This window comes from Jaculus jaculus, chromosome 6 (genome assembly GCF_020740685.1).
Source record: "Jaculus jaculus isolate mJacJac1 chromosome 6, mJacJac1.mat.Y.cur, whole genome shotgun sequence".
NCBI classification, from domain to species: domain Eukaryota; kingdom Metazoa; phylum Chordata; class Mammalia; order Rodentia; family Dipodidae; genus Jaculus; species Jaculus jaculus.
In genome coordinates, this window is record NC_059107.1 from 43,181,482 (window position 1) to 43,202,341 (window position 20,860).

General features: G+C 45.4%; 1 non-coding gene across 1 annotated transcript; it reads left to right on the forward strand.

Annotated features, from left to right (window-relative positions):
- Positions 1–1,308: 1,308 nt before the first annotated feature.
- LOC123461776 lies at positions 1,309–1,427 on the forward strand. Its single transcript, XR_006637842.1, has one exon. It is a non-coding gene; the product is annotated as a U5 spliceosomal RNA (small nuclear RNA).
- The last annotated feature ends 19,433 nt before the right edge of the window (positions 1,428–20,860 follow it).

The following is a 20,860-nucleotide window of genomic DNA, read 5'->3' on the forward strand; positions in this document are numbered from 1 at the left end:
GGGAACCGAGCCTCGAATCAGGATCCTTAGGCTTCGCAGGCAAGCGCTTAACCGCTGAGCCGTCTCTCCAGCCCCTCTCCCTCCCCACTCTTTATGGTCATGTGCCAGGTGCCACCATGTCTGCCACTCTGACTTTTGTTGTCAGTTCCTCTACACAAATTTATTTGCTGCTAAATTTAAAATAACACTGCAAGATTTGCTTTTATTGGACTGGAGAAAGTGGTTAAAGGCACTTGTTTGCAAAGCCTGATGGACTGAGTTCTATTCCCCAGAACCCACATAAAGCCAGATGCAAAAAGTACTGCATGCATTTGAGTTTATTTGCAATGGCAGGAGGGGACCCTGGGGTGCCCATCATTCTCTCAATCACACTTTCTTTCTTCTCCTTCTCCTCTTCTTCCTCCTTCTCTTCTTCCTCTTCCTCCTTTTTTTTTTTTTTTCTTTTCTTTTTCTGTTTTTGAAGTGTGGTCTCACTCTAGCCCAGGCTGACCTGGAATTATTCTGTAGTCTCAGGCTGGCCTCGAACCCACAGTCATCCTCCTACTTCAGCCTCTCAAGGGGAATGCTCTCTCTCTTTTCTTTCCCCTCTCTCCAATAATTAATATTTTAAAAAATGATTTGCTTTTATTGTATTGTTTTGTTTTGTATGAGGGTTTGTATCACAGCCTGGCCTTCATCCAAATCCTGCCGGGTCTGACTCGAGCCCAGCTTGACCTGGAACTCACTCTGTAGCCCAGGTTATCCTGAAACTCATGGTGATGGTCCCATCTGAGCCTCCTGGGTCTTAGTATGAGCCACCACACCCAGTTTACATAAGGACTTCTAAACCAACTAGGGATACATAGGGAGACCTATTGAGAGACAGAAGAAGAAAGAGAGAGAGGAGGAGGAGTAGGAGGAGAAATAAAAGAAGGAAGGAAAACTAGTACTCCTGAGTATCAGGATTGAGGGCATGAGCCACACACCCAGATTACACAGTGACTTCTATGCTAACTAGGGATATATGGGGAGACAGACCTATTAGAAAGAGAGAGAGAGAGGAAGAAGAATAAGGAAAAAAGGAAGGAAGGAAAGAAGGAAGAAAGGGGTTGTAGCTCATTTGGTAGAGTGAGTGCCTAGCATGCCCAAAGCCCTAGGTTCAATCCCCAGCACTGCATAAGCCAGACATGATGGTATGTGCCTGTAATCCTAGCACTCAGGAGGTAGAGGGAAAAGGACCAGAAGTTCAAGGTTATTCTCAGCTACATGAGAATGCCCTTCAAGAGCATCCTGGGTTATACGAGATCCTGTCTCAAAAAAGTAGAGAGAACACTCTGGTTTCTTTTCAGATCGTATAAATCTTTTGCCTTTTACTAAATATTTCGGTGAAAAGGAACAACTGAGTCTAAACACTTTTTTTGGGGCGGTGTTGTTTTGTTTTTGAGGCCTTGTGAAAGCAAGGCTAAGACAAGAAAATTTAAAAACAGTAGAGAGAAAGGGTGTGTATCCATTACTTTCTTTTGCAAGAAAAGAGTATGTGGCCAGACACAGCTTAGGGAAGGAAGGAGTTGATTTCAGCTTGCAGATCCAGAGTGTCAAGTCCACTGTGGTGGGGAAAGCATGCAGGAGAGAAAAGCCAGCATTACAGTGTCACATCAGCAGGAAGGAAGGCAGAGAAGGATAGCAGCAAGCAAGCCCAGGCTGTCATACTTCAAGGTCTGCCCCGAGTGACACGCTTCCTCTCCTATCCAAATGTTGGAGGCAGCCTCACGTTGCTGGGATGAACTTCCAGACCAGGCAGTTTGGGAGGAAGGAATTTTATTGAAGTTTACAGATCCAGGGGAAGTTTCACAATGACAGAAGAAGTTGACTCCCTTTCACAAGGACCGCACAGAGAGAGAGAGAGAGAGAGAGATGCCAAAAGCAACTACCCATATAGAAATGTCATGGGCTAGAGAGATGGCATAGTGGCTAAGGTGCTTGCCTGCAAAGCCTAAGGACCCAGGTTTGATCCCCCAGGACTCACATAAGCCACATGCAAGGTGGTGTGTGTGTCTGAAGTTCCATTCCCCCCTCTCAAATAATAAATAAATAAATATAGAAAATGTCAGACATGTTAGCACATACTGGATCCCAGCGTTGGAGAGGCAGAGAAGAAGGAGCCCTGGTGCCTGTTGGCCGGCCACTCTAGCTTAATTGGTGAACCCTAGGCCAATGAGAGACCCTGTTTTTAAAAAAGGGGGACAGAAACTGGGGGGAATGGCTCAGTGGTTAAAGGCACTGCTTACAAAGCCTACCAACCTGGGTTGAATTCCCCAGTATCCACGTGAAGCCAGATGCACAAAGTGATGTATGTATCTGGGGTTCATTTGTAGTGGTAAGAGGCTTTGGTGTGCTTATTCCCCCCCCCAAAAAATAAAAAATTTAAAGAATAATAATAATAAAAGGTAGAGAGCATCTGAGGTCCTCTGGTCTCATGTGAACCTAACACACACACAGATGTGCATACAAGCACACATATACTCACCTACACACCACACACATATGTTCAAGAGAAAGACATCCGAGTGGATATTTCAATTTGGAGGACTCTAAACTTCTTTCAACACTTTCAAATACTGCCACATCTTCTACTCCAGTGTTTACCTCAGGATAGAATAGACAAAGACAAGGGTGACGTCACATAGACTTAAGTACCGTAAACATTTGTAGAGGATGGCACAAACTCGAGGCTTGCTGCCAGATGTCTTTTTTGGCTATTTCTTTTCCTTCCTTCTGTAATTGTGAAGTCTTAAATGCTTAACTGCAAGTGCCTTTCTATACATATTTCCGAGATAACTTGGGTGTAATTTATCTGACCAGTGGGTTCATATAGCATCCACGTCTACAGTAGTGTGTGTTCTGATGGTTCTCGGGACCAGCGATTGAACAGGTGAAATGGACTGCTGTTCCTGTCCCAATGCCCAGTTGAGACAGCTCTCACCTCACTGGAATGATAAGGCTGCCCATGCTGCCAAAGGCAGGCCTCTCTCCCAGGAGTGCCACTTCACCCTAGATGATAATGCCACTAAATAGCCATAGAATCAGGAGTGTTGGGTGGGCGGTGTCACAAAGGTGAGACCCCCTTTTGTTAACTCAGAGGGCATTGATCAAGCCAAAGAGGCAAAGCAGGGCAGGAGAGGTGTCTTAGCTGTTAAGGCACTTGTCTTCAAAGCCTAAGGACCCCAGTTAAATTCCCCAGGTCCCACATAAGCCAGATAACACAAGGTGGCATATGCATCTGGGGTTCATCTGCAGAGTGGCTAGAGGCCCTGGTACGCCCATTTTCTTCCTCTCTCTCTCTTATCTATCTGCCTCTTTGTCTCTTAAATACAGTAAGACTTTTTTTTTTAAATTTTTTATTTTTTTATTTATTTATTTGAGAGTGACAGACACAGAGAGAAAGACAGATAGAGGGAGAGAGAGAGAGAATGGGCGCGCCAGGGCTTCCAGCCTCTGCAAACGAACTCCAGACGCGTGCGCCCCCTTGTGCATCTGGCTAACGTGGGTCCTGGGGAACCGAGCCTCGAACCGGGGTCCTTAGGCTTCACAGGCAAGCGCTTAACCGCTAAGCCATCTCTCCAGCCCAAGTAAGACCTTTTTTTTTTTTTAAGAGGCAAAGCAGAGCCTCTCTGGCTGGAGAAGGGGTGTGGTGGTTTGATTCAGGTGTCCCCCATAAGCTTAGGCGTTCTGAATGCTAGGTTCCCAGCTGATGGAGATTTGAGAATTAATGCCTTCTGAAGGCGGTGTATTGTTGGGGGCGGGCTTATGGGTATTATAGCCAGTTTCCCAGTGTTTGGCACACTCTCCTGTTGCTATAGTCCACCATATGATGTCCACTCTCTGCTCATGCCATCATTTTCCCTGCCATCATGGAGCTTCCCCTTTGAGCCTTTAAGCCTAAATAAACCTCTTTGTTCCCACAAGCTGCTCTTGGTTGGGTGGTTTCTACCAGCAAGGCGAACCAGACTGCAACAAGGGGGGCGGGGCAGTGGTCCAGCTCTGGGGCCTGACGCGGCGCAGCACCGACTAGAATGCCCGCTGCGGTTCCCGAGCCAGCCCCTGCCAGCCACAGCTTGAAAGCACTGTTTTCCCCACGTGCCTCCACTAACGGCACTAGCTGGGGTACATTCTGCCTCCACCGCCTTGACAGGGTTACGTCGCAGCATACAGTGCCTCGCAGTCCACAGGCTGGAGCCTGCCTAATACAGGAACCCCTCCCATAACATTACTGAGCCTGTTATTCATGACATATGCCCCACAAACAGGCATATATTTCTTTGTGCTCCACAGAAAAGATGTTAAACAAACATAAGAACTCACTGTTTTGCATCAGTTTTATGTATGTGGTAACATCTGAGTGACCCAAAATTTGCCCTTTTCATTCTCACTGCTTTCATTTTATTTGTTTGGTTGAGATAGGCCTCGCTGGAGCCCAGGCTGACCTGGAATTCGCCGCCACACCCAGCACTTCAGTTTCAGTCATTTACTTATTTGGTGCTAGGATAAGCGCGTGCTCAGCCCCTGAGCTACATTCTATGCCATCTCGACTTTAGAGGGCTTTGGGGACACTCTCTCTCAGAGCCAGCAGTGGGCACAGAGAACTCTTCATTCAGCAAAGACCCAGCTTAGGAGTGCGCTGGCACCGGTGGACCCATGGAAGAGGCACCTGCCTCTCTTTTGCAGCCTGACCTTGAGCTGCTGCCTCAAACTTCCCAGGTGTGGCCTTGTGCATCTATAATCTCAGCACTTGGTAGGTGGAGTCAGGAAGATCAGGCTTGAGGCCAACCTGGGATACATGAAATACTACCTCAAATAAATACATAAGTAACAATAAAACAGGGAGCAGGGTGTGGTGGTGCACGCCTTTAATCCCAGCACTTGGGAGGGAGAAGTATTAGGACCCCTGTGAGTTCAAGGCCACCCTGAGACTACAGAGTAAATTCCAGGTCAGCTTGGGCTACAGTGAGACTCGACCTTGAAAAATCAAAAAATAAATAAATAAAATAAAAACAGAGAATGCCAAGATAGTTAAGACACTTGCCTGCAAAGACTAACAACCCTGCTTTGATTTCCCAGTACCCATGTAAAGCCAGATACACAATGTGATGCGTGCATCTAGAGTTTGCTTGCAGCAGCTAGAAGCCTGGAGGGTCCATTCTCTCTCCCTCTTTTCTGTCTCCCTCTGTTTGCAAATAAAAATAAAATAAAACAAAGAAATAGAGCTATTCAGAATTTTTTAATCACTAGGGTGTATTAGTAAAAGCCTATAGTTCTAACACTCCAGAGAATAAGGCAAGAGGGTCTTGAGTTTGAGATCAGACTGGGCTACATAGTGAGACCCTGCCTCAAACACACGCATGAGCCCATGTGTACCCATACACTTAGCACCTATTAACCACTTAGTATCTATCATCTAATACATTTTGGTAGATACTAAAAAATTCTGAGCAAGGACTACTTCCTCTTGCTCTCATGCCAGCACAAGGAGGGAACGCCCCTGCCAGCCCTCCTACCAGGCTTTGAGTCAGACAGCGTGCTCTAAGTCACACAGCCAGGAAGGGCGGGCTGGCTTAGCCACTCGACTCTGTGACTTCATCGTGGGTTAGGTGCAGTTGCTGGGTGCTGGAGGCTGATCTCCATACCACCCTGTGCTAGTCCAGGGAACAGATCTACCCTGGTTGGTCAGAACCCGGTGTGAGCTGCTGTGTTTCCAACGGTGAGACACAAGCCCACTGATGGGGGTGCTCACACTTAGGTTTTATCTCTTCTTCAAGCAACTGATTATGTCTAACCCAATATACCATTAAACTCACTGGAGGTTTTAGGAAAGTACGCTGTTATTTCTTCCTCCTGCTTTCTGGAAACCACAGTTAACATCCAGGACATTTGTTCTGGGCCAGAAAGTGTTCTAAGAAACCACATGTAGAGCCAGGTATGGTGGTGCATGCCTTTTTAATCACAACACTTGGGAGGCAGAGGTAGGAGAATCACCATGAGTTTGGAAACTAGCCTGGGGCTACAGAGTGAGTTCTAGTACACCTTGGGATAAGTGAGACCCTACCTCAAAAAAAGAGAATAGCTGGGTGTGGTGGCGCACACCTTTAATCCCAGCACTCAGGAGGCAGAGGTAGGAGGATTGCCATGAGTTCGAGGCCACCCTGAGAATAGAGAGTGAATTCCAGGACACCTTGGGATACAGTGAGACCCTACCTCAAAATGAGAGAGAGAGAGAAAGAAGCCACATGCAACAAGGTCAAGTCAAAGTTCAAAACCACATGACAGCAACAGGAGCGGGACTTACTCGGGGCAGTGAAAGCTCACGGCCCTGCTCTGGACCCCTAGCCTGTCCAGCGAAAAGTGCACCTGCTGTATCGCTGTACGTACAGGTCATCGGCGCCAACGCAAACTTCCATGTTATCATTTCTCCTGTCTCCACCTCCCCCATTACTATTGGGCATTGTAGGCATGAACAGCCAAGCCCAGCTTTTTTTTTTTTTTGGTTTTTCGAGGTAGGGTCTCACTATAGCTCAGGCTGACCTGGAATTCACTCTGTAGTCTCAGGGTGGCCTCAAACTCCCGGCGATCCTCCTACCTCTGCCTCCCGAGTGCTGCGACTAAAGGCGTGCGCCACCACGCCTGGCTTAAAAAAATTTTTACTGGCAACTTCCATATATATAGACAATATACCGTGACCATAATCCCTCCCACTCTATCCCTTTGCCCCCTTCCATATTTCTCCTCCACTGAGTCCCTTCCTCTTTTTAACTAGTCCTTCTATTTAATTCCCAGCACTTAAAAAAAAATTCTACTTAGCCTGGCATGGTGGTGCACACCTTTAATCCCAGCACTCGGGAGGCAGAGGTAGGAGGATTACCATGAGTTCAAGGCCACCTTGAGACTACATAGTAGAGAGTTACAGGTCAGCCTGAGCTGGAGTGAGACCCTACCTTGAAAAACAAACAAAAAAATGAAAATTCTATATAATTGTTTGCAAGCAGAAAGACACAGAGAAAGAGAGAGAGAGAGAGAGAGAGAGAAAGAAAGTAGAGTGCACCAGGGCCTCCAGCCACTGCAAATGAACTCCAGGATGCATGCACCACTGTGTGCATCTAGCTTTATGTGGGTACAGGAGAACTGAACTCTGGTCGTTAGGCTTTGCAGGCAAGTGCCTTAACTGCTGACCCATCTCTCCAGTCCCATTTCCAGCTTTTTTAAATGTGGGTTCTAGGATCAAACTCAGATCCTCATGCTTGCACACGTGCTCTTACCTGCTGAGCCATCTCCCCAGCCCAGATTTCTCTCTGTTTTCATGTGCATTACATGCAACCCACTGGTGGGTTGAAACAATCTAAAAGAAGGCATAATTCTTTCTCAGGAGGTGGAGGTGCTGGAAATTGAATTTAGTGCTTCTCACGTGTTAAGCAGGCATGCTACAATTTATCCATATCCCCAGCCTTTTTTTTTTTTTTCTCACTTTGTTTTGAGACAGGTTCTCTCTAAGTTTCCTAAGCTGGTCTTGAACTTGTGATCTTCCTCTTTCAGCTTCCCAAATATCTGAAATTGAAGACCTGTACCACCAAACCCAGCTTGAAGGTACAACTCTATGGTCCACAAATTCATTGAACTTTTGAACTTGTTATTTATTTATTTATTTATTTTTGAGAATAATTTAGGTCCTCATACATGCTAGACAAATGCTATACCACTGAGCTATATCCCCGGCTGCCTTTTCACGTTTTGAGATTCAGTGGCTCAGGCTGGCTTTCAACCTTTGATCCTACTGCCCCAGCCTGCTGAGTAGCTGGAATTGCATGCCAGTACCACACGACCTAGCTGGACTTGCATTTTAAATTAGTGTGCTCAAATGATGAACTATAACACAAGGGTTATTAGCAAACAACTTTAACATTTTACTTTAATAGGTAACAAATATTTGAAATGCTTAAAATGTTTTGTGTTTTTTTTTTTTTAATTTTTATTTTATTTATTTATTTTGGCTTTTCCAGGTAGGGTCTCACTCTATCCCAGGCTGACCTAGAATTCCCTAAGTAGTTTCAGGGTGGCCTCGAACTCACAGCAATCCTCCTACCTCTGCCTCCTGAGTGCTGGGATTAAAGGCGTGCGCCACCACGCCCGGCTTGTTTTGCAGGTTTTTAAATCAGTAGTTAGTGACGCGCGCGCGCGTGTGTGTGTGTGTGTGTGTGTGTGTGTGTGTGTGTGTGTGTGTGTAGGAGTGTGTGTGTAGGAGTGTGTGTGTGTGTGTGTAGGAGTGTGTGTGTGTGTGTAGGAGTGTGTGTGTGTGTGTGTGTGTGTGTGTGTGTAGGAGTGTGTGTGTGTGTGTGTGTGTGTGTGTGTGTGTGTGTAGGAGTGTGTGTGCCATGGCACAGCAAAGAGGTCAGAGAACAGCCAGATGTCTATCTTCTTCCGCCTTCTTTAGACAGAGTTTCTTGCCACGGCAAATGAGCTTCGGCCAAGCTGGCCTGAGCTGGCGTCATATTCTCCTGGTTACCCCACCATTGTCATAAGTGCATTGTAACCCCAGATGCATGCACCACTTCGTATCCATTATATGGGTACTAGGGAGGACTGAGCTTGGGTTAGCAGGCTTTGCAAGTAAGCACCTTTAACTGCTGGGTCATCCCCTCCGCCTAGCTCCACCATCCTTTTACAGGTGGGGTCTCACTCTAGCCCAGGCTGACCTAGAATTTATTATGTAGTCTCAGAGTGGCCTCAAACTCGTGGTGATCCTCCTACCTCTGCCTCTGAGTGCTGGGATTAAAGGCATGCACCACCATGCTCTACTCCGTTTTTAAACCTAAGAATGCTTTTAGCATCAGATTCTGAATTGAAAGTGTTAGTCCCACATTCCATCCACCCACACTTGTTTTTGTGCATAGGGATCATCTCAACACGGATAACTTGACTTCAAATTTTTCTGTCATTGGCCCACTTTTGCTGTTCTGTAACATAAACCCATCCGGAAAATAAAAGCCACAGCGCTAAACGCCTACCTGCCTGTGCTGACAGATGAGCAGGGCAGGACCTGGCCTCTCACATAAAGAGAGAATTAAACAACCGGGCTGTTTCGGTTTGTGTCAAAAGTCACCTGCCCCTTTGATCCGTCCTTCAGCTAAGGTGCATCATGGGCATTAGAGGTCATGGGAGAAGAGAGGCTGGGCAAGGGAGAAATTTCAGTCCGCCTTGAAGTGTGAAATGTTTGTTTTTCCCCAGACATCTCAACTCACTTCCTCTGTAGTGAAAATCTACCCTCCATATTCCTTAATGAAAGTGCCCTGACATTCTTCAGTCAGCCGTCCAAAACTTCAAGGAACACAGCGTAGTCATCACTTTCAAAAGGCTTCTGTGAGTAAATATCACCAACTTTGTAAGTTCTAAGAGTTGTCTTTTAAGAACCTTGTTATTTTTTTTTAAAGACATCAAGCATTTTTTTGTTTTGTTTTTTGTTTTTTTGTTTTTTGATGTTGGGTCTTACTCTAGGCCAGGCTGATCTGGAATCTTAGGCTGACCTCGAACTTACAGTGATCCTCCTACCTCGGCCTCCTGAGTGCTGGGATCAAAGGCATGCACCAACACACGCAGCAAGTATTTTTTTAAATATACTTTTTCAAATTTATTTGCAAGCAGAGAGCAAGAGAGGAGAAAGGGAGGGGGTCTGGCACACCAGGGCCTCTTGCTGCTGCAAACTATCTCTACATGCATGCACCGCTTTGTGCATCTAGCTGTACGTGGGCACTGGGCAATTGAACCCAAGTCAACAGGCTTGCAGGTACGCGCTTGTAACCTCTAAGCCATATTCCTGGCCTGTGATTTTTTTTTTTTTTTTAATGTAGTGAATTTTTTAAACTTGTTGCTGGGGTTCGAATGCAGGGGCTTGCTGCTTTACTACTGAGCTACATCCCAGCCCGTCCCAGGCAAGCACTCTGCCCCTGAGCTGTCCCTAGCCCCAGTGTGGTCAAGTTTCATTCTTACAACACCAAAGTCTAAATGCAGCGTCTCTACACAATTGAAATTATATAATCACAACCACAGCCACTAGAAGCCACAGTATTTTGTTTGACCCCTCAACCTCAGTGTCCCTCTTGGCTCCTGGGTATTGCCAGGAGTGGCAGATCAACAAGATTACACATATGCAGAAAAGGCATTATCTGATTCAGGTGGGCCATGGAGATTTCTAATCATTTTAAACCTTCTTTCTTTTCTTTTGTTTCCTTCACATGACTCCCTACCATTGACAACGCAATGAAATCTAAACTTGCCTCTGGGCAGTTTTGTGCCACCCACAACTGGAGGGCCCTGAGGCCCCATTAGTTTCAAGGGGATTAGACTGGAGATAAGCCTGGGGGAGCCGCTATGCCCAGAATTCGTACCCCACCCTTGCTGATCCAAGTCACAAGTATTTTTATCCTAACCTAACAAATGGGAAAGCCTAGCAACGACAGGGTTGTCTCCAGCTGCTTTCCATTTACGCTGCTGTAGACACAAGCATGGGTTCCTTGGCACTCCGCGTTTCCCTCTCTCCACTTGCGTAGTCATGAAACAAGCCACGTACGCGCCACTACAGTTTGAAAGCGATACTGATTCCAGCTGTAGAGATGGAGATCCTGCTCTTTCGTTTGTCTGGGGCACTGAGGATGTGGCAGGGATCTTCTCAGGCTCGGCCAATAGTACAGCTCCTTCTTCACTAGGAGTCGAGCACACAGGGAACGGGCCTGAGTCCTGACATCAGCAGTGACTGAGCTGTGCAGGCCACCAAGGTCACAGAGCGTCTCTGGACTCCATTTGTTATCAATAAATGAGGACAGTGTCTGTCACCCACGCCCAGGTACCCATGCACTAGGACTGGTGCCTGGTCAGGGGAAGCCTCATGCTTTCTTCCATCAAAAGCTAATGGGGAGGGGGTTGCTGGAGAGCTGGTTTAGCGGTTAAGTACTTGCCTGTGAAGCCTAAGGACTCTGGTTCAAGACTCAATTCCCCAGTAACCACGTAAGCCAGATGTACAAGGTAGCGTGTATCTGGAGTTCATTTGCAGTGGCTGGAGCCCTGGTGTGCCCATTCTTTCTCTCTGCCTCTTCCTCTCTCGGTTTGTTGCTCTTAAATAAATAAATTTAATTGAATAAAAAATAATTTAAAAAAAGCTAACGGACCTGACCTGAAGGGGTAGTGTGGACATGCTGAGCTATGGCCTACCACATGTTCCTCCTGTTGTGTTCCTGATCAGTAATTACTCATTAGAAATTAGAAGAAATACTTTTCTCTCTCCATGTCTCCCACTGATCCTGTAGATTGGCTCACTGTCCCTGTGCTCCAACTCTGTCAAACTGGGTGTGGTGGTGCATGCCTTTGATCCCAGCACTAGGGAGAAAGAGGTAGGAGAAGTGCTGAGCTCAAATCCAGCCTGGAATTACAGAGTGAGTCACAGGGCAGCCTGGCCTAGAGCAAGACCCTATCTTGAAAAACAAAAAAATCAAACAAACAAACAAATCAGAATCTCTGTCAACTGGAAGCTTTTACTAACAAATACTGGCCAGAAGTGCTTGCCTGCTTGACACACCTCATCCTGTTTCCACATTGGGTGACCTAGGCCAAGTGGTGATGTTTAGGTGACTTTGCATTTGGTTAGCACTGAGCAGAACCCCAAAGGAGGGGTTCAATAAATGCTGGCTAAAGAAATCAGAGTTCCAACCTGTCTTCAGGATAAATCTTCCAGATGGCCAATGATTTCTATAGCGGTGTCCAGAAGTAGGTAGGATCTCATTCTAGTCCAGGATGACCTGGAATTCACTATATCATCTCAGGGTAGCCTTGAACTCATGGTGATCCTTCTACCGTTGCCTCCCCAATGCTTGTTTCCTCTTATTTTAAGAATAATTCTCGCTCAGTGTGGGGGGCATGTCATTATCTTAGCACTTGGGAGGCAAAGGTAGGACAATCCCTGTGAGGTCAAGGTTACCCTGAGATGACATAGTGAATTAATTCCATGTCAGTTGGGCTAGAGTGAGACCCTACCTTCCCCTACCCCAAAAAAATAGTAATTCTTGGGGCTGGAAAGATGGTTTAGTGGTTAAGGTGCTTGCCTGCAAAGCCTAAGGACCTGGGTTCGATTCCCCAAGACCCATGTAAACCAGAGGCACAAGGTGGCGTATGTGTCTGGAGTTTGTTTACAGTGGCTGGAGGCCCTGATTCTCTCTCTCTCTTAAATAAATAAAATACTATGTAGCCTCAGGGTGGCCTTGAACTCACAGTGCTTATCCTACCTCTGCCTCCCAAGTGCCGGGATTAAAAGCATGTGCCACCATGCCCAGCTCATAAATTAAATATTAAAAAAAGAAAAGTAATAATTCTTGGGCTGGGGAGATGGATCAGTGGTTAAGATGCTTGCCAGTAGTTAAGGTATTTGGCTGCATAGTCTGCCTAAGGACCTGGGAAGGAAGGAAGGAAGGGAAGGGAGGAAGGGAGGAAGGGAGGGAGGGAGGGAGGGAGGGAAGGGAGGGAGGGAGGGAGGGAGGGAAGGAGGGAGGGAGGGAGGAAGGGAGGAAGGGAAGCAAGAAGGGACTGGTTTCATTCTAACACTAGGAAGGCAGAAGTAGATGGACCCCTTCAAGTTGGAGAACAGTCCAGTATACATAGCAAGTTCCAAGATACTGTGGTGGTTGGATTCAGGTGTCTGCCATAAATTTAGGTGTTCTGAATGCTAGTTCTCCAGCTGATGGCAATTTGGGAATTAAAGCCTCCTGGAGTCAGTGTATTTTGGGGGGCAGGCTTATGGCTGTTACAACCAGCTTCCTCTTGCCAGTGTTTGGCACACTCTCCTATTGCTGTTGTCTATCTGATGTTGGTTAGGAGGTGATGGCCACCCTCTGCTCATACCATCGTTTTTCCCTGCCATCATGGAGCTTTCCCTTGAGTCTATAGGCCAAAATAAACCCCCTTTTCCCCACAAGCTGCTCTTGGTCAGGTGTTTTCTGCCAGCAATGCGAAACTGACTGCAACAGATACATAGTGAGACTGTCTCAGAAAACAAAACAAGACTAAGGTTACAGCTCAGTGGTAGAGCGTTTACCTAGCCTGCTCAAGGCCTTAGGTTCAATCCCTGGTACAGCCAATAACCAAAACAGAGAAAGCCAAGTGGAGGTACATGCTTGTAATTGCAGTGCTCAGGAGGTGCAGGAGGATTTCTTGTTTACCCCTAAATATTTTATTTATTTATTGTTATTAGAGAGAGAGTATGAGTGTGTGAGAGAGAATGGGCATACCAGGGCTTCCTGCCATTGCAAAAGAACTCCAGATGCATGTACCACTATGTACATCTGGCTTTACATGGGTACTGAGGAATCCAACCTGGGCCAGCAGGTTTTACAAACAAGGGCCTTTAACCATTTAGCTATTTCCCCAGCTCTAAAGGAGGATTTCTGTGAGTTCAAAGCTAACCTAAAGTCTGGTCTACATAGTGAGTTGGATGGCTCAGCAGTTAGAGGCCCTTGCTTTCACGGTAAGTTGGAAGTCAGCCTGCAGCTGTATACCAAGACCTTAGGGGAAAAAGGAAAAGATATATGTAGGCAGAAGTACATAGCACTTGGAAATTGGAAGGCTGAGTCAGGAGGACCACTACTTTAAGGCCAGTTTGAGCATGAGACTGTATCTTAAAACAACAACAACAAAAAATCAGCTGGGCATGGTGGCACACACCTTTAGTCCCAGGGCTCGGGAGGCAGAAGTAGGAGGATTGCATGAATTTGAGTTCAGCCTGAGACTACACAGTGAATTCCAGGTTAACCTGGGTTAGAATGAGACCCTACCTCAGAAAACAAAAGCAAAGAGCCAGACGTGGTGGCACACACCTTTAATACCAGCAATCGGGAGGCAGAGGTAGGAGGATCGCTGTGAGTTTGAGGCCACCCTGAGACTCCATAGTGAATTCAAGGTCAGCCTGGGCTAGAGTGAGACTGTACCTTGAAAAAAAGAAAACAAGGGTTAGAGAGATGGCTTAGCAGTTAAGGCACTTGCCTGCAAAGCCAAAGGACATATGTTTGATTCCCCAGGCCATGTAAGCCAGATGCACACAGTAGCTAGCTTTATCTAAATTTCAGCAGAAACACATTCTGATAAGCAGGTAAATGGCTGGATTCTAAACTTTATTTCAAAAGAAACTGTTCTTCACGTATACTCCACTGTTTAAAAATCTGAAAGAAGGCTGGAGGGATGGCTTGGTGGTTAAGGCGCTTGCCTACAAAGCCAAAGGACCCAGGTTTGGTTATCCAGGACCCACGTAAGCCAGATGCACAAGGTGGTGCACGCGTCTGGAGTTCCTATGCAGCAGCTGGAGGCTCTGGCATGCCCATTCTCTCTCTCTTTCTCAAATAAATAAATAAAAATAAAAATATTTTTAAAAAATAAAAAAAAAGAAACTGTTCTTTCATGTTCTGAATCCATATTAATTAACTATACAAAAGCTCCAAGCCTTCACCCTGCCTAATTCTTTGCCCCATATGCTTTCTCCTTTCATGTTTCCATGGAGAGAGCTGGAGGAATGGCTTATGGAGAATATCCTAATACATCAGCTACAGATGCATACCATAAGAAAACTATTTTCTAGCCAGGCGTGGTGGTGCACATCTTTAATCCCAGCAGAATCAGAGGTAGGAGGATCTCCATGAGTTCGAGGCCACCCTGAGACTACATAGTGACTTCGACAAAAAAAAAAAAAAAAAGAAAACTATTTTCTGCCAGGTGTGGTGGTGCATGCCTTTAATCCCAGCACTCAGGAAGCCAAGGTAGGAAGATCACTGTGAGTTCGAGGCCACCCTGACACTACATAGTGAATTCCAGGTTAACCTAGACTTAAGAATCTTCCTCAAAAAAACAAAAAAGAAAAAAATACTTTTTAAAAGTACTTATTATTTATGAGAGACAGAAAGAGGCAGATAAGTAGAGAGAGAGAGAGAGAGAGAATGGGCACACCAGGGCCTCTAGCCACTGCAAGTGAACTCCAGATGCATGCGGCACTGTGCATCTGGCTTTATGTGGATTCTAGGGACACCTAAGTTCTTAGGCTTCACAGGCAAGTGCCTTACATGCTAAGCCATGGCTTCAGCCCCCTCTTTTTTTTAAGTATGCTATTTTCTTACTATATGTTGAACTGTGATATGTACCATGTTATGAAAAAAGTACTTGGCACCATGTGTTGGTGCTCTCGTTTTTCCATTGCTGGGATTCAAACCCCAGGTCTCCTCATGCTAGGCAAGTGCTCTACTACCGAGCTGCACTCGCGGGGACGGCAACATAGACACACGTATTGGAAACTTTCTTTGGTGTGCTAGTGCACATCTGTAACACCGGCAGTCGGGAGGCTGAGGCAACAAAGCTTGAGGTGACATTGTGAGTTCAAAGCCAGCCTGGACTGCAAAGAAAGAAAGGAGAGGAGAGAAACCCTGACATCCCTATTCTTCCATTCTTCTTCTGGGATTTGAAACTGCCTGCATTACACATAGCCTGAAATTATGTCATGAAAGAATCTCTGTTAGTATCATTCTCACAGAAACCTGAGCTAGGGTTACGCAGACGTGACAAGGACATGAACAGAGGCGGGGAGAGTTAGGAGAAGCACTGCCACTGGGGCTGCGGCTGTGTCTGGTCCACCTGACATTTTACTGGCTCTTTTCCCATCACTGTGCGTTGTCAAGGTGTTTGTGGATAAACAGCACCTTCTAGGGTGATCCATCTTCTCACACTGCTTGGCTTGTGCATGGATCACTGACACGCTACCAAAGTGCCCCTGAAACCTCAACAGCCTTTAAAAACGCAAATCAAGTGCTGGTTGGATTGCTGTTCAGTGCAGGATATTTATCTCTGTATGTCCTTCCCCACTAGACTTAAGATGAGTCGACAAGCGCCCACTGTTGACAGAAGACCTTCACTTCTAAACAGCTTATGAACTTAAAAACAACTTAAAAGCTTTTGCAATAAATGTCTCTCCTCATCTGCTATTTCTTTTTAAAAAATATTTTAAAAATATTTTATTTATTGGAGAGATTGAGAAAAAGGCAGCTAGAGAGAGAATGTGCATGCCAGGGCCTCCGGCCACTGCAAACGAACTCCAGGCATGTGCACCACTTGTGCATATGGCTTATATGGATACTGGAGAATTGAACCCAGGTCCATAGGCTTTGCAGACAAGTGCCTTAACAGCTAAGCCATCTTTCTTGCTTTTGTCTGCCATTGTTATCCAACACACACGCACACACACACACACACACACACACACACACGAAATTTCCCCTTACTGGCTGTAATCTCTGTGTACCTCCATGCTGTTCATTTTATCTGAATAAATCACCCTTCTTTAGTGGCCACCTGTTCAAATACCACCTTCCCCAGAGACCTCCTCTGATTGCCCCAGAGATTCATTCTATAGTGAAATGTGCCTGACTTGTGTTTCAAACACTCTGAGACTGATGTAGAGCCTTCCTGGCAAGGGAACGGGGTGCTGCTAGTAGTAGAATACTGAATAAGAGTTTGGTGAAGCTGGAGTCCCAGGCTGAATAAAAAGGAGAAAGCAAGCTGGGCATCAGCATTGACCTGCCCCTGCTTCCTGAGCGTGTCTGCCTGTGACCGCTGCCTCATGCTCTGCCTCATGACTTCCCTGCCGCAATGTGGTGGATTATGAACTCAAACTGTGAGCCCCAACAAACCCTCCCTTAAATCACCTTTGTCAGCTACTTTGTCACAGCGATGAGAACAGTAAGGAACACACTGAACCACTCCTATATCTGCTCCTATATTCTGCGTACCTATTCCTCAGATTGGGGGGTGGGGGTGGAACTCCTTCTGGGCGCCTGCTTTGGTAGGTGAGACTTACTACCTGTCCCTGCATACAAGAAACCAGTACTTAAGAATAGTTCTTCCCTTCATGAGCACAGGATAGAGTTTTTCTTCTTCATTTCCTCATTTGGCTTCCAAGGTTGATTTGCTGAAAAGATGTATCCAGCCAGGTGGGGTGGCGCACACCTTTAATCCCAGCACTTGGGAGGCAGAGGTAGGAGAATCACTGTGAGTTCCAGGTCACCTGAGACTGCCAAGTGAATTCTAGGTGAGCTTGGGCTAGAGTGAGATTCTACCCCGAAAAACCATCATCCACTCAATGACCAATTTTCTGAACTCACTCCAGCTCGGCTGTAAGTCCGGAGGGATGTGTGGACAAGGGGCATTCAGGCAGGCTCTGGAAGGATAGGCAAGATTAGGATGAACCTCTGCAGGGATAGGTGGAAACGGACATTCTAGAAGAAACAACCGCATTAAACAATGGTGCAAAAGAGAAAAAGAAATTCCTTCTGCTTAGAATTTCAAACTCTCCAATTTTCCCTGAAGCAGAAGGAAAACCAGTTTCTAAGGCTGAAGATGTGGTTGAGTGATTAAAGGCACTTGTTTGCAAAGTCTGCTGGTCTGGGTTTGATTCCTAATTACCCATGTAAAACCAGATGCACAAAGTGGCACATGCATCTGGAGTTCATTTGCAGTGGCAAGAAGCCCTGACATGCCCATCCTTCCTCTCTTTCTCATTCATAAATAAATTAAAAAATTCTTTTTGGTTTTTCAAGGTGGGGTTTCACTTTAGCTCAGGCTGACCTAGAATTCACTATATAGTCTCAGGGTGGCCTTAAACTCATGGTGATCCTCCTGCCTCTGCCTCCTGAGTGCTGGAATTAAAGGCATGTGCAACCACACTGGGCAAATAAAAATATTTTTAAAACTTAAGCCACAGGTGGTAGGAAGATCACTGTGAGTTCCAGGCCATCCTGACACTACACAGTGAATTTCAGATCAGCCTGGGCTAGAGGGAGACCCTGCCTTGAAAACCAAAACAAAACAAACAAACAAACAAACATAACAGGGTTTGAGAGATGGCTTAGTGGCCAAGGCACTTGCCTGCAAAGCCTTAAGGACCCAGGTTCCATTCCCCAGTACCTGTATAAGCCAGATGCACAAGGTGGTGCATACATCTGGAGTTGGTTTGAAGTGGCTAGTGACTCTGGTACACCCATTCTCTCTCTCTCTCATAAGTAAAAATAAAATATAAAACAAAAATCAGGACAATGTAATTTGTTTGTTCATTTGAGGGAGAGAGAGTGGCAGAGAGAGAGAGAGAGGATGGGCACAGCAGGGCCTCTAGTCACTGCAAACGATCTCCAGATGCATGCCCCTACTTGTTTATCCAGCACACGTGGGTCCTGGGGAATCGCAGGGAAGCACCTTAACCACTAAGCCATCTCTCCAGCCCAGCTTTGCCATTCTTAAATTAGCTGTGTTTGCAGGTTGACTTTTGAAGATTTTGATATTTCCTGATTTATGCTGCCTTTTTGTCTTCTATCTTTCTTGGGAGGAGGGTCTCACTCTAGCCCAGGCTGACCTGTTGTTGTCTTTTTATTTATTTGTTTGTTTATGAGAGAGACCAAGAGAAAGAAAGAATGACAGGGCAGGTACCTGTAGCTACTACAAATGAACTCCAGACACATGTGTAACCTCGTGCATCTGGCTTATGTGCATACTGGGGAATTGAACCTGGGTCCTTCGGGCATGGTGGAACACACCTTTAATCCCAGCACTCGGGAGGCAGAAGTAGGAGGATCTCTGTGAGTTCAAGGCCACCCAAAGACTACAGAGTGAATTCCAGATCAGCCTGAGCTAGAGTGAGATCCTGCCCTGAAAAAAAAAAAAAACCCAAAACAATCAAGACAATATAATTCCACGAAAAATTAAAAATCCATTAGAAATGACCTCCGGTGAGACTGATTTATATGAAATGCCTGACAATCTCTCTCTAACAAATAAATCAATATATTTTTTAAAACTTCATAGAATCAAATGGTAATATTAACACAACATACCAAAACTTATGGGACATAATGAAAGCAATCCTGAGAGGGAAATTTATAGCTTTAAGTGCCTATATTAAGAAATTAGAGGGCATACTCTCCTGTTGCTAGAGTGAGACCCTATCTCAAGAAAACAAAAAAGATGAGATAAATCATTTAAACAGACCTATAACAAGGACTGAGATCAAAGCAGTTATATATATATACATATATATATAAATCTCCCAACTAAAATGAGTCCAGGCCCAGGTGGATTCGCTGGTGAATTCTACCAGACCTTCATGTAAGAAACCCCACTGCTTCTCAAACTTTTCAATAGAATAGAAAAGGAAGAATACTACCAAACTTCTTTTATGAAGCCAGTATTATACTGATACTGAAACAAGACAAAGACAGAACAAAAAAAAAAAAAAAAAAGAAAGAAAGAAAAGAAACAAAGAAAATTATAGACCAATCTCCCTCATGAAGAGAGATGCAAAAATTCTCAAAAAAATTGTGGCAAACAGAATACAAGAACATATTAAGATCATTTACCCTAACCAGGTAGGTTTTGTCCCAGAGATGCAAGGGTGGTTCAACATATGCAAATTGATAAATGTAATACAGTATATAAATGGACTGAAGGACAAAAATCACATGTTCATCTCAATAGATGCATAAAAAGCATTTAACAAAATCTTACATCCCTTCATGGTAAAAATCCTGAAGAAGTAAGCTGGGCATGGTGGTACATGCCTTTAATCCCAGCACTTGGGAGGCAGAGGTAGAAGGATCACTATCCATGAGTTTGAAGCCAACCTGAGACTACATAGTGCATTACAGGTCATCCTGGGCTAGAGTGAGACCCTACCTCAAACCCCCCCCCCCAAAAAAAAAGTCTTAAAGAAACTGGGAATAGACAGGCATGCAAGGCCCTTGGTTTCCCACCAAGAATAGATGGAAAGACCCTAATGTTGAAGACTCCACATACTTGGGCTACAAGGTCACTGAGAAATCCTGCTGGAACTGAGCTAAAAACCTTCTCCATATAAACCAGCTGACAGAAAGCTGGGAAAAGCCACGCTGCATGCAGTTCAGTGGGAGAGAGAGAAATCACCAGTGATGATACACAACAGTGGACACTGCAAGCCTTAGATTTGGCCAGCCAGGCCAAATGAGCCAACAGGTGCAATAGTGGCACGTCTGTCATGGTGGAAACCAACTGCCCTGTAATTGGACCAGAGGCTGGCTCCATGGGAGAGAATACATCTCTGATACTGAAAACCTCCAACAGGGGGTAGTCATGAGCCCTAGAGGTGTAACATTTGCTGCTGTCTGGCTAAATGTATATTCTATGCTCATCAAACTGCCCAGTAAGCACTTCCCTTAATGTTCATACCCTTATATTAATGCTACTTTCATTTTTGGTTAGAGAATCTTCTCTTTTCAGATGGCAGTGACCTTAGGATGACTTAGAAGGCACCATGGTGCTGAGAAGAAGTGACCGGAGTGCTCAGCACCACAATATCTCTATCACACCTTCCAAGGTTTAGGGTCCATTGCAGAAGAGGAGGCAGAAAGAATATAAGAGCCAAAGGAAGGGTAAGACTCCTTACAGCATGCTCCTTCAGATACAAAATGGCCTGGATATCCATGACCTCACAGTGCCTGACACTACCTACACAAGACCATCATAAGTGGAGGAAAAGATGATGACATCAAAATAAAAGAGAGACTTGAGAGGGGAAGGAGATATGATGGAGAGTGGAGTTTCAAAGAGGAAAGTGGGGGGAGGGAGGGAATGACCATGGGATATTGTTTACAATTATTGTAGTTGTCAATAAAAATAAATTAATTAAAAAATAGATGGGCGTGGAGGCACATGCCTTTAATTCCAGCACCTGCAACATAGCAAAATGCAAAAGTAACACACAGAAATCAGTCGCCTTCCTACATAACAACAACAAACC